Genomic DNA, 17,769 nt, shown 5'->3' with positions numbered 1-17,769 from the left:
AACAGACTTCAAAATGAGAGTATGGGGCACCTGAGTGGCTCAGTCGGTTGAGCAACCGACTTCGGCTCAGGTCATGATCTCACAGTTTGTGAGTTCAAGCCTCGCATTGGGCTCTGTGCTGACAGCTCAGAGCCTGGAGCCTGCCTCTGATTCTGTGTCTCTGTCTCTCTCTGCTCTTCCTCTGCTCATTCTCTCTCTCTCTCTCTCTCTCTCTCAAAAATAATTAAACATTTAAATTTTTTTTTTGAAAAATGAGAATATGGACCAGAGCTGAACATCTCCTATCAAAATAATTCTGCATTGAATCACGTGGGATAAATATTGGTACAAAACATATGTCATTCATCATTCTTAAAGAGGATAATTTCAAAATGAAAAATAATTCCGTTGAAATGTTTCACCTAAAATTATAGATTTTAAATGACAAAAGATATTGCATTAAAATAGATAATGGCAGCAAAAGGGTGTGCATTTAGTTTTCTTTATTGACTGACAATACACAAGTTATTGAGAAAACTCTTGAAAAATCTACAGATGACTACTAGGAAAAATAAAAGCCAATCATGGACTTTGTACATGGAGATATAAGGAAACAAATGTTTTCTACATATACAAAGACAGAAATTAAAGTTAAGAGAAAGCTAAGAAAGTAGCAACTATCTAATAACGTGCAAAATCTTTACAATATCTTTTACATAAAAAGTGAGATACAAAACAATACAGATAGCATGAATGGAAGTTTATAAGATATATGTATATGAAATGCATTATTATGTGACTAGAAAATGGTGAATAATATATTTGTAAAAGTTCACAGCTGTTATCTCTGGATAATGGCTAATTCTAATTTTCTCCTATAATTCATTTCTGTGTTTTCTCAATTTTCCGTAATGTTCATATGTAATATAAATAAATGCAAAATATTCGTGTAAAAGCCTCAATTCAAGTATGAAATTCTATGGAGACTGTTTTTAATATGGGTGATGATACGCAATGTCTTCAGCAAGAAGAGAAAATAAGGAGACTGATAAAAATCTGAAATCACTATCTCAGCCGCACCTTCACAGAGCAGGAAGTGTTGGATTAATGGGAACCAGGAAGCCATCATGCCAAGGTAAAATACTAAAAATTTATTGAAGGCATTTCTGCTCAGTTGGAAGCCATAAACACAATTCCAGTAACTGAACTTGATTCTTAGAAAGCGTTATTCTTCCCTCGATGATGAGTATAGAGCATCGCTTTCAAATCACCCAGAGCTTCGTGGAATGTCATCTCTCACGTAAAAAGATTCAGGAATTTGATGTTTCACACGACGCTGTAGGAAACCACAGCTAGCGTGGTAATTCGCTCTTCTCCCTTGATTTCTCTAACGGATTTCCGCAAAGAAGACCACAGCACAGATGCATTGAAAAGCTGGCAGCTGATGAATAGATGAGGTTCCCGGCATTTTTTCCCAGGTGGGCAGGTGGGCTTGAGGTGTACCTATGGCCATACCCAAGCCTTTTGTCTATAAATCACCATGGATGTGCAGAGAGTTAGGTATTTAAGCCTACGCATTAACTGAATTCACTTAAACATCTTACTACTAATTTTTTTTTTATGGTTAAAACCAGGTGTACTGTAAATGCAATGTAAGTTTTATGTTTAAATGGAAAGTCATCATTGATTAAGGAAAATCTAATGACAATCAGTAGCATTTAACTGTTATGTTCAGAAAACTCATCCAGTTTCTTCCTTTCTTTCTTTCTTGCTTTCTTTCTCTCTATTTTTTTCTTTCTCTTTCTTTCTTTCTTTCTTTCTTTCTTTCTTTCTTAATCCCCTTTCTTTTTCTTTCTCTCAGCTTCAGAAAGCATCTTGTTTGCAACATAGACCAAAAGGACTACGGAAGCCCAGCCCTCTGATTTGCCACAGTCAAAGATGGATTAAGATCATTTTAAGAACACGTTTTCCTCTGCAAAAAAAAAAAAAAAAAAATACACAAACTTATTTGGTTCCCAAATAGTCACAAAAATAGAGGCAAAAATTATGTGGAAAAATAATGGCTAACTCAAATCCCCCAGAATGTAACTGTATTTTGGATGATAGTTTTCAAAAAAAAAAAAAATGCCTGATACGTGAGATATCAGGATAAGTCAGCTTATAATTATAATAAATATATTTTTTATTTTTTTTGAAGTCGAATTCATATAACATAATATTAGCCATCTTAAAGTGAACAATTTGGTGACAGTACATTCACAGTGTTGCTCAACCACCACCTCTATCTAGTTTGAAAGAATTTTCATTGTTCCAGAATAAAACCCTGTGCCGATTAAGCAATTACTTCTCTTTCTCCTAACTCCTAGCTCCTGGCAACCACCAATCTGCTTACAGTTTCTGTGAATTTACCTATTCTGGATATTTCATATAAATAGAATCGTACAGGGGCCCCTGGGTGGCTCAATCAGTTGAGCACCCAAGTCTTGATTTCAGCTCAGGTCATGATTTCATGGATTGTGAGTGTGGGCCAGCATCAGACTCTGTGCCGACAGTGTGAGGTCTGCTTGGGATTCTTTGTCTCTCCCCCTCTCTCTGCCCCTCCCCTGCTAGTGCTGCCTCTCTCTCAAAATAAATAAGTAAACATTTAAATAAATAATAAATAAATAAATAAATAAATAAATAAATAAATAAATAGAATCATAGAATCTATATGCTTTTGTCTATGGTTTTTCACTTAGCATAATATTTTTGAACTCCATCATCCCATCATCATTGTAGCGTGTATCGATATTTAATTCCTCTGTAGGGCTGAGGAAATATCCCATTATTTGGATACTACACTACACGACACTTTGTACTACACTACAATTTGTGTATACACTCAACTACTCATGGACATTTGGGCTGTTTCCACCTTTTGGCTGTTGTAAACAGTGCCGACACGAACATTCATGTACAAGTGTCTGTTTACGCTTTCAATTCTTTGGGGTCTCTTCGTAGAAATGAAATTGCTGAGTTCTATGGCAATTTCATGCTGCCACTTCTTTTAACATTAAGTTTTTTAATGTTTATGTATTTTGAGAGACAGAGAACACACACACACAAGAGTGAACGGGGAAAGGGAGAGAGAGAATCCCAAGTAGACTCCACACTGTCAGTGCAGAGTCCGACGCGGGGCTTGAGCCCATAGACCGGGAGATAAACTGAGCTAAAATCAAGAGTCAAAAGATTAACTGACTCAGGCAGCCCTGTGTTGAACTTTTTAAGAACCACCGCATGTTTCTCCACAGTGGCTTAATCATTTTATATTCCAAACAGCAACGTACTGTGGATCCATGTTTCCTACATCCTCTTCAACATTTGCTATTATTCTTTCTTTTTTTTCCCCCTAGCCATCCTCATGGCAAAAAGTGGTATCTCACTGAATTTTTCATTTGCATTTCCTGGATGACTAATGCTGTTGAATATCTTTTCAAGTGCTTGTTCTCTATAAACAAGTTTGTTGTATGTCTTCTGTGGAAAACCGTCTATTGTTGTTCTTTGCCCGTTTCTTAATTAGGTTGTTTATTTCGTTATTGAGTTGCAAGGGTTCCTTATATATTTTGGACACTAGACCCTTTTTAGATATATGATTTGAATATATTTTCTCCAATTCTATAAGTGGTCTTTCCACATTTCTAATAATGTCCTATAATGTACAAAACTTTGGAGGGCAAGTATGTTTCAACATAAGAAAAAAATCAGTCAATGTAATAAATAACATTAATAGAATGAAGGATAATATCACATGATCATCTCATTCAACAGAAATGAAGAAAAAGCATTTCACAAAATCAAACATGCTTTCATAATAGACACTCAGATAAACATGATAAAAACATTCCTGATAAACCCGCAGCTAACATCATACTCGATGGTGAAAGACTGGCAACTTTCCCCTAATGACAGGATCAAGACAAGAATCCCTGTTTTCATCATTGTTATTCAACATTGCAGCACAAGTTCTAGTGAAATAAATTAAGCAAGAAAATAATAATAAAAGGTACCCAAATGGGAAAGGAAGAAGTAAAATTACCTTTATTGCTGATGGTATGATCCCATATATAGAAAATCCCAAAGCCACACAAAATCGAGAATTAACAGATAATTCAGCAAAGAGCAGGGTATAGGATTCAACCACACAAATATCAGTGTTTGTATGCACCAGTAATAATCATCCACAAAGGAAATGAACAATTCCACTTACAATAACATTCAAAGGAAAAAGTGCCTCAAAATAAATTTAATTAAATAGATGAAAAATTGGGTACACTGAAAACTAAAAAAATTGCTGAAAGAAATTAAAGAAGATGTAAGTAAATGAAAAACATCCAATGTTCATAGAGTAGAACACTCAATATTGTTTGGATGGCAATACTGTCCAAAGTTACCTACAGATTTAATGCAAGACCCATTGAAATTCCAGTGTTTGTTTGTTTGTTTAAGAAATGGTAAATCAGGGGCACCTGGGTGACTCAGTCAGTTAGGTGGCCGACTCTTGATTTCAGCTCAGGTCATGATCTCACAGTCACAAATTCAAGCCCCACATTGGGCTTTGTACTCACAGCAAGGAGTCTGCTTTGGATCCTCTGTCTCCCTCTCTCTGCCCCTTCCTGATCTCTCTCTTTCTCTCTCTCTCTCTCTCTCTCCCCCTCTCAAAAATAAACAAACATTTTAAAAAATGGTAAATCAGCTTATCAAATTCATATGGAATCGCAAGGGGTTCCAAATAGCCAAAACAATATTGAAAAAGAAGAATAAAGTTGGAGGAATTACACTTCCTAATTTCAAAACTTGCTACAAAGCTGTAGTGATCAAAGCAATGTAGAACTAGATAAGGGTGGTATTTAGAACACTGGAATAGAACTGACAGTCCAGAAATCAACCATACATCATTGGTTGATAAGGATGTTTGACAAGGGTGCTAAGACCATTCAATGGAGAAGAGAGTCCTGTCAAGCAGCGGTACTGGGACAACTGAATATCCACATGCAAAAGAATGAACTTGGACCCTTATCTGATACTGTGTACACAATTTAACTCCAAATCAGTCAACAACCTAAGTATAAGAGCTAGAACCATACAAGTCTCAGAAGAAAGTAGAGGAAAATATTCGTGACCTGGATTTGGCAACAGATTCATAGATACCACACCAAAAGTATGAGGACAAATTTAAAAAAAGGTAAAAACAATTTGGGCTTCATGAAAGTATGGTTTATTTTTATATTACTGAAATGACTGTGACAAGAATGTCATCAATATCCTTAAAAGTACATCCAGCGGAATTAGAATAATGAGCATCTTCCTTCACTTAAAAAGAAATAAATAAATAAACTTGAGCAGACACTGTCAGAGCCCTGTGTGCATCCCTTGGCCAGTCAGTGTGGCTGTGGATTTTCAACCACCTCTGCTACCTCTTTGTTCCAGGAGACATTTAGTTCCCGAACCATGGAAAGCCACTCTGGTCACAGCAACACAGGTGGGAAGTGAGGGGAACGAACACCCCAGGGAGTAGCCCTTAATCAACTTCCACAACTTATTTAATTCCACCAGCTCTGCTGCATTTGGCGTGGGAAGGCTCGAAGGTGTATGTTTTGCAATATATCCCTGAGTTTCTCCGTGGGATTAAGTTCCAGTTGCCCATGCTTTCAGTAGACTGAATAATGCGCACTTTTATTGGCTGTCTTCCCTTCCCATGTCACTTCCCTGCTCCTCTTATCAACACCCGGCCCACCACCCCGCCTCAAAAAGCAAACCAAAACAAACAAACACAACTACATGCATTCAAATCTCTGTCTCATGGTCAAATTCTTGGCGAATCTACTCTAAGTCAGACTGAACAACGGCAACCATGTCTTTTTATTGAGTTCTATCTAATACCAGGTTTCATCTTCAACATTAGGAATGCAGTAATGAGCGAAACACTCCTCTTGCTCTTGAGATCACAACATGTTTTATTATTATAGTTGTCAACCTCATTAAAACACTACGATTTTAGAGATCATTCTATAAAATATACATGCAAGAGTGTTAATAACTTACCTCAAACAGCTAAATGTACAGGAAACCTATAGCAGCATAAACACCTAGAATTTGGAGGACGAGGTAAGTCTTAGTAACAGCTGCTCTCCTGTTCTAGACTCATGACAGCCTAAAACAAACAAACACGCAGAAACATACAAATTAGACACAAAGCCTTATGTTATTGGATCTTGAGTGCCGCTGTCACATGACTTGAACAAAAATAAACAAGGGCTTTATGCTTTTAAGTCATCCCCCATCAAACTAGGTCACATGCCCCCAAAGTAGCAACATAAACAGAGTTATAGATGTGTAAGAAGAGGTAGTCGTTTGACAGAATTAAATCCTGAACACAATGCTTGACCTTATAGATACACTCCCACCTGCACCTTCAAGAGCCCAGGGTCAACCACAGATGCACGGTACCCGAGCCAGGGCCACACCAGCTCAAAAACAATTCTCAGAGCCCCCCGCAGCTTCCCTCTTTCCAATCATGCGAAGATGCAGAAGATGGGAGCCCCAGGGAGTCACAGAACACTGTGGAAATCTCCAGGAGCCTCCATATGACCGGTCTGAAGACCCAGGTTCCTGTCCGGGGCCCAGTGCCCTTACGCTTTGACAATGCCCTTTCTCTTATGAAGAACTCAGCAAATAAATAGCCTTTTTTTGTTGTTGTTGTTTTAGGCAAGAGTTTGGCCAACAAAGAAAACTCTATAAAACAGAAAAAGATGTGATTTACCCAAATGGTAAGGAGCTGTCAAACGCAGGGGAGGAAGTCGGACATTCTCTTCAAAACCATCCTTCTTGTTTTATTTCTTCATAGAAGCAGTTTCACAAGGAACAAGCTCTTTCTTGACCTCTCCCTCTCCCCAACAAAACCTGTATTTTTCTTCCCCTTAGAAAAGTACGCTCGCTTACGCAGACGGAATCACCATAAAGAGATAATAAAATGTTTACATATTTCTTTGGTTTCAAGCTCTGAAGAAACTACTCACAGAAAGTTTATATAATATTCTTCATGTGAATTCTCAGAGTATAAGAAAGCCCTGGGCCCAGGCCAAAATAAGAAGGGTTGAGCTACCCAAAAGTGACTTGGCTAGTCGGGAAGGTAAGAAAGTCTGGGATGAAAGCAGTTTTCATAAAGTGTTCATTGGCTCCCTTCGAATAGTTGCCTTCCTGTTGGCAGCATAACATAAGGGAGCCAAAATGTGAAGGCCCTGCTGTTTCTCCCACCAATAACTGTTTTCCTTCGATTCATTTATTATGTAAGAACAGCAGAAGTCTCCAGATGGGAGCAAGGGACAGAGTCTAGACATCATTTGTTGGCCACTGACTGTGGAAACAAGTGTGCAGCATCTACACGTTCCTCCTCTTAGGCTCCCCCCACCCCCCGCCATTTACCACTTGTTCCACATCGCGCACTCTGAAATGTTAAATGAGTCTGACACTTGGAATTGCTCGAACACTGAAAAGAGATTCCCAACTGTGTCAGGGATGGCTGCTCCCTTTTCCTGAGAGTGTAACTCTGGCCATTTGCTCCACCAGAAAGGCCTGCAATTACTATCATTTCTGTGATGTGTTTTCCCGGCAGCCGCAGAAAGTTGCTTGCTAGCAAGTAGTAAATGAACTCGTCGTTCATCACGAGACACCCAAGAGCAGCTATCCCCCCCGCCCCCACCCCGGCAATGTCCTGAAAGGTTCTTCTGGTCTTCAACCTCTTTGACTTCATCCATTTCACAACACTGCGCCCAATTTTTACTAAGTGCCCAGTGATACGGTAAAGCCATAGAAATATGGAGTCAAAATAAATTGACATTCGGGTTAGTAGGCCAGGAAATAGATCAATGATTTCAGGTCGCCTCTGTGTGAACTGGCCACCGCTTACTTCTCTGTCCTTATTTCTCATCAATCCTCCCCCACACTCTCTGTTCAACCATATGGGGCTTTTCTCAATCCTCCCTCCCCCCCTCCCCCAAATGCTCCGGAGCGTCCTGCTTCCAGCTCTGGGCACACACCGTTCTCCATGCTCGGTGGGATCTTCTGTAGATCTTCCTCTGGCGAATGTCTAGGCAAGATCCTACAGACCTTGGCTTAGATTCCCAGACCCCTAAGACTGAGTTAAGGGCTCCTTCAAACTACTCCTATGGAGCAAGGTGCTACTCACACCGTCATCTTATGTGCTCAGGCTTTAAGAGCAAACATTGTGACTGCCATGCCAATCATTGCGTTTCTGGAGCATTACATCATTACCATACGCAGTAAGCACTCAAGAAATGCTTGTTGAATGAGCGAATGGATAGGTAAGAGTTAGGAAGGAATTATCTATCATCCAATACCTTTCCTCTCAAGTCTTACATTGGTAACTCTGAAATAGCATCGAGTTCCTTTTGCATTAAAAAAATTCTCTAATTATCAAGGTTTACATGAAATTTCCAAAACGTGAGATGGTAATATGTTTCAAAAAAAAAAGCTTCTGTGGTTAAATACGTTTATGAAACTCGTCAAGTGACACCGATTTCTTTATTTGAGAAAGTCTCAGAACCTTCAAAACACTAATATTCAGTGTGAATCTCCAAAAGGTTTCTTCGTGAAGAATTGTCCAAGTTTGACTGGGCTGAAGTATCCCTTCATCACATACACACTCGTTCAACAACTACTTACCGGCTGCCTATCTTGTCCCAGGCTTGTGCATGGTCCTGAGGAGAATCAGTGAGTAGACGGGGTCCTTGTCTTCAAAAAACTGGCTGTCCAGCCAGGGTGACAGACGATTAACAGTGAAACACATAATCTAAGCAACAGATGAGTAAGAGAGGTTTAGAAGATATTCCATTAGTGTTATCCAAAGAATAAAATGTTTAATGAAATGATAGGAAACCAATGGTTTGCTCAGAAAGAGTGACCAGGAAAAGTTCACTCAACTGATCCACAAAAATGAAAAAGAGTCTTCAACACAGAAATCTAAAGACAGAGGGTCCCAGGAATAGGAAAGAGCAGGTGTGCTACCAGGAATGTAGACAAAACTTAATACGTTCAAGGCCCCAAAGGGAGTTGAAGGGGCTGGAGCCTGAGGAACAGAGAGAAGGTGTGGTCAGAGGTGAGGCGAGAGGAAGGCAGGGCCATGTGCTTCCAACTTAATGCTAATTAAAATAGGAAGCATTAAAGGATCTTAAGCGGAGGACGTATAATCTGAATGGTGTTTTTTACAGATCCTTCTGGTACCTTCGTTTGTCATCTTTAAATTTATTATTAAAGAACTGAGAGAAATTCAGAAAAATTAATGAAATGAAAACCCAAAGTGACACAAATTAGCAAGGAAATCAACAGAAATTACCATGACATTGAGAAGCAAGTTGTAGCAACAGCAATTCAGATCCTGCAAAAAGCTGTAGTTCACTGAAAGGATGAGAGATTTGAAAAATGAACTGATGAGTAGCTTTTTGAAAGGCGGTAGGATAATCTCACCTAATACAAGAGAGTAAATCCTATGAACATTTGGGAAGATTTCAATTTCTTGCTGACGTTGACAAATATGGTGAAAACTTCTAACATCCCACTTCCATGGGTGTACAACTTGCACTCTGACGGCTCTGGTGGGAAAGAAAGTCCATAGCAGGTTACTCAAATTTGACAATAATCCAAAAAGTTTACGTGTGACCAGTGATGTGTTGGGAAACTCGAAATAACTATTCTAATTTATTTCAGTCAACCATGCTAGAAAAAAAGACTGAATTGCGTCTTTGTTTTCCTGTTTTCTCAATAGAACCTGTTTTTTCAAATTAGTTGCCACGTGACAAGTCAAAGAACAAGAAGTCAGAAAATTAGGAGGGAAATAAAATGGCATAAAGGTGTGTTTGGCAATTAATCAATCCTATTTCTCTGGTGTTTATGATGTTTGTAAAATTTTTGTCGGCTTTTTTAAATGTATATTTTAGGGTGCGATTTCTATCTTAACAAATATCTGCTTTTGTACTGACTCTATATCTTTGTGTTCTTTTCCCTAAAGAGGGCACATTGCAACCTGGGTCTACCCCAGTACGGAGGTGTGAGACAGTCTTGTAGGGTCAAGGAAGCTGAAGAATTGCTTGTGGATGGGTGATGGACAGATACGGGGGAACAGTGGATACAAAAGGAAACAGGATAAACAACAAATCACAACTCTTAAAATTTAAAAATATCCTTTTCATGGTTTAAAAGTTACATCTAAATTTGGGGAACAGGTCAAAGGAGAAAACAGAGCATCTGAGGGCTTAACAGGTTATTTGAAACCCACTTTTCCCTGATAATTGGGTGAAAACTTCAACAAATGTTTTAGGCATTGTGATATTAACTTTCCGTTGTAGATTTCACATACTGTATCATGAGAATAGTAGCAATCTTATTCATTAGAAGAATATATTGCATTCCAATGACATTTGGAAGAAATCACAGAAGAAAATAGCGTATCAATCATAATTTCGAAAGAGCTAGTTTTGCCCTTAGAAATTCCATAACCAGAGGTGAAACACAGTGCAAGTGATACAGGTGAAACACAGTGCAAGTGACAAGTTTTGAGATTTTGTGGGATTATACCATGAAAAGCAATTATATAAAAACTAACATGGTGCAAAATGTTTACAAACATACTTACCTAAGATTCACTGAGCAAGAGGACGAGGATGAGAATACGGAGCAGGAAGATGTGGGATTTACGTTGACTTTGATTTTTTCAACCTGACAAACCCATTGGTGAGAGATGATATTTCTGATTAAGGACAAGGTGACACACAATTGCTCCCTTTGCTTTACTGCAAACTGATAAACTATGTGTTGCTCATTGTAAATATCACATGTGTGTATAACTCAACTAAGGCAAAGCCAGAATCATTGTAAAATTTAATTTAGTAAAACGAAATGTAATGGAATGCTGTGGAAAGTCATTGTTGGAGTGTTTCAGTGCTTGTGTCCTTTCCCCGGGGGTGGGGGCGGTGGAGGGGTAGGATGAGAGCAAACAGTATCTACAAGAAGCCTAATGAATTAAAAGTTTTTAATACAAAAAAACATTAGATTTAAAGGATTATTATGTAGAGACGATCATCATATTTCAAAGTTAAATTTACCTATTTTGGAATAAGTAACATATCTGTATGGTTTGTAAATCCAAAGAAACAGAACTTTTTACAATAACAGGGTCTTTCTCCTGTCCCTGTCTGCTAGTTTCCAGTCCCTTCCCCAGAGGAAGCCACGTTACCAGTTTGTTTGTTTGTTTGTTTTTCCAATCATTCCGGGGATACCCTATTCATTCTAAATATGTGTCTACACTTTATGCCTGCTTTTGCACAACTGCGCAAAACTTTCTGTGCCTTGTTTATTTCACTGGACATACAAGACATAATTTTACGTCGTTACTTAAAAAAAGCCCAAGGTGGTTTTTATGGATGAAGAGTAGTAGATGGCATAGATTAAAGAAAGCAAGTCTCCTATTGATGGAAATCTAGACAGGACCAGGTTTACCTAATTTTAAAATACGTTATTGGATCTAGAATGATTAAAAGTGGCACAAGTATTATTAAAGAAATCAATGAAACAGGCTAATGAAGTCCAGAAATAAAATCTTGCTGCTTTTAGCACATGTCTTATTAAATATACTGTAAGATGGTTTCTCTTTTGCAATGATATCATATATTCGGGCTTCTTTTCCTATATAGATTCTGTGTATATTCTATATATTAGTTCCAAATGCCCCTACTATTGTTCTAAAGTTTTTCAGTCAATTCTGTAGGATTTGTCTAGATATGGTATCATGCAATCTGCCAGTAAACAAAATTGTGCCTCCCCTTTTTCCAATTTTAATTTCTTTAACTTCATTCTCTTACCAGGCTGCATCGGCTTATATCTCTAGAAAAATGTTAAGTCACAGCAAACATTTTGATCCTGTCTGTTATTTTTTTATTGATATGTAATTGACATATAACATTGTACTTATTAGTTTCAGGCAAGCAACGTAATGATTTGATACTTGTACACATTGTGAAATGATAACCACAATAAATTCAGGTAACATCCATCACACTTAGGTATAATTTTTTTCTTATGGAGAACTTTTAAGATTTACTCCCTCAGCAACTTTCAAACATACACTACAATATTATTATTTTTTTATTTTAAAAAAAATTTTTTTTTAATTTTATTATTTTTGAGAGAGAGAGAGACAGACACCAAGCAGGGAAGGAGCAGAGAGAGAGGGAGACACAGAATCCGAAGCAGGCGCCAGGCTCCGAGCTGTCAGCACAGAGCCCGCCGCGGGGCTCAAACTCACAGACCCGAGATCATGACCTGAGCCGCAGTCGGCCGCCCAATCGACTGAGCCACCCAGGTGCCCCTACACTACCATATTATTAACTGTAGTCATCATTGTACATGATATCCTCATGTCTTATTTTATAACTGGAATTTGTGCCTTTTGACTACCTTCGCCACTCACCCCCCACCCCCGCCAGCCCCTACCTCTAGATTATCACCAATCTGCCCTCTGTATCTGTGAGCTTGATTTTTGTTTCTATAGTTTGGTTTTTAAATTCCATACACTGATGACACCCTACTGTATTTGTCTTTCTCCGTCTGACTCATTTCATTTAGCATGATGTCCTCAAGGCCCATCCATGTTGTGGCAAAAGGCGAGATTTCACTCTTTTTTATGGCTGAATAAAATTTCATTGTATATGTGTGGCACATTTTCCTTGTCCATTCATCCATGCATAGACACTTAAGCTGCCCCCATGCCTTAGGTACTGCAATGAACATGGGGGTACATATATCTTTTTGAGTTAGTGTTTTCTTTTCAGGTAAATGCCCAGAAATAGAATTGCTGGAATGTATCTAATCGCTCAATCTGCTCAATTTAGTCTGTTCCAATAACTTACATACTTTTTAAACTAAACCCTCAGTGTTCAGTATATCTTCTTGCTCCTCTCCTAGACAACATCTGGGTATTTTGGGGGAAGACTTTCCATATTCTTGCTGTGGCATGAGCGGCCAGAGAGCAAGGCTGTACAAAACTATAACCTTTTCAAGTCTCTGCTCTGGGTAAGCGATCTGGTCTCGTCCCTCAGCCCACAGTCACTGTGATGTTCCTGGTTCCATGACACTGGGCACTGTGATGGCTCTCCTTACTGAGACCGATGGTCGCAGCCACCTGTCGCACATCTTCCTTTGGTCTCAAGCCCAGGATCATTCCTTCCTTCACCACTTTCTAAAGGGATTTTAAAAATATCTAGCACACCATACACAGGCAATGGGAACCAGAAGACTGTTTTGCCTCAGTACTTCTGCTGAGAGTGCATTTTGCTGAATGCAAAAATGAGCATAGCTTCTCCTGGAGTCAAGCAGCCTCCCAGCTACAGCCACCACTTCCAGAAGGTTCCTAGATATTTGCCCTACCTCCGTCTGCCTCTCCCCACTGGGGTTCCCATTCAAGAATGGAAAAGAGAACACCCCTTTTGAACCTTTTGCTGTAACGCGTTCTCTTTTCCTTTTCTCATCAGTTGCTTGGTCAGAGAGAGAGGGGACTCTTTTCCTGTGTTAGGGAGGTTATTTTCAATTTCATACTCCCTTTCTTCTTCAAGTGGAATTCATTCTTTGGGACTCTAATGGCACTCTGACTTTAATGGTAAGGCATAAGAGCCCAATCATTAAAGAGCACAAATCAAAAGAGATTTCCATGCCAGACAGTACATCATGGGAAATATAGTCAATAATATTGCATCAACTTTATATGGTGACCAGTGGTAACTAGACGTATTAGGGTGATCATTTTGCAATGCCTATAAACTTCAAATCACGATGCTGTATACCTGAAACTAATATGATATTGTATTGCAACTATACTTCAATGAAGAAAAGAAGAGATTTCCAAAGTCATGTGCCTGTTACACATAGATGTTCTTACTGGCTTGAGTTATTCTGTCTCTCCATTGGAAGCACTTTCTTCACCCACAACTGTGCACTACAGCCCATTATCAGTCAAAATCTTCAGCTTACATAATATCAGTTGGGATGTGTGAGGTGCATGTATGCATTTCAACTCGGAAAGTAGTGAGAATAAAATTAGCAACGTTGGGTTTAATAATAATACATATCGCGTTGCCATTTTCCTGCCATAAGGATACTGGAGGCATGTTCAAACATTTATCACTATTTAGTACCCCGGTTTCATAAAGTATTTTACTGTCATCCCTAATTAATTCTACCTTTCAACAAGAAATTTAGGATTGGCTGCTATTGTTATCCCACTCTTACATGTCAGAGAACTGAAGCAGAGAGGTTAATTAAATGACTTACCCAGATACCCGTAGGCTATGTTGGCAAACGGTGTCTGAACAGGGCTTCTGGCACAGATGCCCCCAAAGATGCAAATTTAAGCAGCCCTATTCCAGCAGGGGGCACCAGCTACATTACAAATTTGGGTACACTCTAGCTTTCTGCTCATGGAAATCTTACAAGATGGTATACCCAAGAAGAAAATCGACTTCAAGTGTCATGGATATGGCAGCCTTTCCTTACATCTCTGACACAAAGTATAGTTCTTGGGTTTTAAACAGACTGTACAATTCAATCAACACCTTCCTAGGATGTTTTAAAAGAGTTCAAGACAAGGGTCCTTACCCCCAAAGCCCGATCCATTATGATGCCTAGAACCTCACAGTTTTGGGTTTTAAGACTTTGGGGACTTCATTTTTAAAAGGCTATAATAAAAATCTCTAACAAAGGTAACTCCCTTCGTTGATATGCTACTGTCATTGCTCAGGGAAGTCTCCGATAAGAATGAAACACAAGAAAGAAGAACATGGGGTTACAGGATGGGAAAGAGAGGGCACAAGAAGGTGATGTACGGGCACCATAAACCAACACCCTGCTCCACACTCTTGCTTAGCGGTATATCTTCCAGGTTTTGTGAATTCCAAACTCATGCCTCTTTATGTGCCTTAAGTAATATGAATTAATGAGAAGATCTTAGACCTGAGTTCAAATTTTAGGTCCATCGAGAGGCTGTAGGAAGTGCTCAATAATATTTGGGTTTTCTTTCCTTCCATTCAAAGGAAGACTCATTCAAACAGCCTCGGAAGATTCTCCTTAATTTATCACAAGTGGGCAAAATGACATGATGAGCTCACCCAGTGTCAAAAGAGAATGTCAGACGAGCACTTCTTCAATTTTAACATGAGTACAAATCACTTGCGGAGTTTGTTAAAATGCAGATTCTGGTTTTGTAGGTTTGACGATGGGCCTAAGATTCTGCATTTTTGAACCACTCCCAGGTGTGACCCATATTGACGGTCCCTGTAGAACATGTACTGAGCAGCAAGATGGTCCATTATCCTAGGGTTTCAGAGACATGTGTTGTTTGAAAGCATTCTAAGAAGTCACCCGATAACCTCTCCCTTGTCCCATCCGAAAGCCATTTTCAAAAAGTGCTCTCATAGAAGCAAAGCGCATAAATGATCTAAGGTTTCAACTCCAACTGAAAGATGATGTCTGATGCATGAGTTAGTCCTGTTTATTCTACAAAATGAGAGTAAGACAAAAGTCCCCAGTTCCTGCCTTTTAAACCGTTTTATATTCTTTACAGTAATATCATGATGCCAAAAGTTGAGACCTCTACTTATATAGGAGGACTGTTTTTAATCTAGAAAATCACTAAAGCAGATGTTCAGCCTTCATTTTCTTTTAAAGATATACTAATAGAAATATCCCTTAAAATTGCATTATAGCAAGCTGATTTAACATTGGGAAGTTTATTCTGGACTAACTCCTCATGTCAGTAGTATTGATATGGTGTGCTAGCTATAGAGAAGGGGGGGAAGAGGGGAGAAGAATATTCTAGATGGAGAAAGATGAAGAAGACATAGTTGTTGAGCAACACCTACTATGTGTTAGACAGTGCATTAAATTTGGTCCTCCTAATATATCTATGAGGTAGAGAATATTAGCTCCATTTTACAGATAAGGAAACTGAGGCTCAGGGAACTTAAGCAAATTGCTCAAGTTTGCACACCTACTATAATCCATGAAGCTGGCTCAAGCCAAGCTCTTCAGATTCTAATTCCTGTGCTTTTCTCACTCTCCCAAAAGTACTTCTTTGGGGACCAAGAGTCACAAACTCTCAAGGTGTTCCCATATATCAAGACGAGAAAAATCATAGGATACTGGTAATCTCAAGAGTTCTTCTAATGTTTGCTATGTATCTCCACACATTTCCAATTAAAACTGTCCTTTTTAGTATGGCTTTTTTGCTAAATGGAGTTTAAGAATGCATGTACACATACCTCTACAAAGGCCAAATTCGTTAAATACAATTAAGAGCTTATTTCAGCTCGGTACTATGTTGGGTCCACATAACAAGAAGCAGATGAGGAATGTTAAGTCTGATCATCATTCTGTATGGGGCAGAAGTTGATTCCCCATGGCCTGCGATGATGTCAAAGGAAATGGGTAACTTAGTTTTGATCCACCCCGAAATACGTGTTCTCTTCCTCGCCCATTTGACGTTACAGCCCAGGGATAAGCAAGAGGTTCACGCTCTAGGAGCACCAGCTCAGTTAAGAAGCAGATTCCTAACACCAACAACATATTCCTGTACCAGCAGTCCTCAAACTTCAAGATACATCAGTATGCCCCCCGCCCACTTTTACAACATAAATTTCCAGGCCCACCCCTAGTTTCTGATTGAATGGTTCTGGGGTGGGACCCAAAAATATGCCTTCCTAACAAGCTCCCAAGTGATGCTGATGCTTCTAGACTGGGAACCAGACTGAGAACTACAGACCCAACCTAGGTTCTGGTTCTGTGGATGAGATCCAGGTTTATAAATCCTGGTGAGCCAATTTTTCAGGTACGTGTACATACGTTTTTCTAGGAAGAGGGTCCATATAGTTGATCGGAATTTCAAAGAGCCTTTCACCCTCAGGAGTTAACAACTAATCCAGTCAGCAGAATAATGTCAAAACCTGGAACCGAAAGTGAGTGATCCAGGAAGAACCCGTCATTATCCATCACACATGCTATTGCATTTGAAAAAAATTTTTAAATGTGTTTCAATTAATCGCAAGTAAAGAAAAAAGCGGACAATTCTCTTTGGCACCATTTTCTCTATCTTTGTTATTGTGAAAGAAAGCCAAAACTATATGATACATACACACACACACACCCGTGTGCACACACATACAAAACCTATCTTTGCCAAAGAAGCGCACATGTATTTGGTAGAGGCTGGTAGTTTTAATTTTGCACGTGCAAAACAGGGTGTGTTCTCCTTCTCCAGTTTGATCTTTAACCACCAACCACTTTCTAATTGTTCTTGCAGGGTGTAAAAATAACCTGGAGAATTTTTTTATAAAAGGCATAATTTAAACCAGAAGATTCTCTTCTCCACATTGTTAATGAGCTCCCAGTGGTGATGAAAACTCCGTTCTTATATTTCTGAGGCATATTTCAGAATTTGGAATCAGTCTGTCTGACAAGCTGATGGTCAGATCTCTACAACGGGGCCATAGTCTGTGTGTGTGTGCACGCGCGCGTGTGCGTGTGTTCCAGCTGCCATAATAGCAGAAGCCAAAACATATGAATGGACTGTTGCCGAGTCAGTCGGATTCCTTTGTTAAGAGGGCTGGAAGAACCAAGCCATAGCACCATCCAATGCTATGATTTATGCTTTGAAAACACTCCAAGTGGATCAACCACAGGGCAATTCGAGAG

At 39.1% G+C, this 17,769-nt stretch overlaps 1 long non-coding RNA gene across 1 annotated transcript; it reads right to left on the bottom strand.

Moving 5' to 3' along the window:
• Positions 1 to 1,854: 1,854 nt before the first annotated feature.
• LOC122198747 lies at positions 1,855 to 8,801 on the bottom strand. The gene is made up of 3 exons (XR_006193133.1): positions 8,701 to 8,801; positions 6,061 to 6,169; positions 1,855 to 1,951 (listed from the first exon to the last, which is right to left on the bottom strand). It is a non-coding gene; the product is annotated as an uncharacterized LOC122198747 (long non-coding RNA).
• Between the last annotated feature and the right edge of the window lie 8,968 nt (positions 8,802 to 17,769).

This window comes from Panthera leo, chromosome A1 (genome assembly GCF_018350215.1).
Source record: "Panthera leo isolate Ple1 chromosome A1, P.leo_Ple1_pat1.1, whole genome shotgun sequence".
Taxonomy (NCBI): Eukaryota; Metazoa; Chordata; class Mammalia; order Carnivora; family Felidae; genus Panthera; species Panthera leo.
Note: the sequence above shows the minus strand (reverse complement) of the source record. Positions and strands in the feature narration are given on the sequence as shown.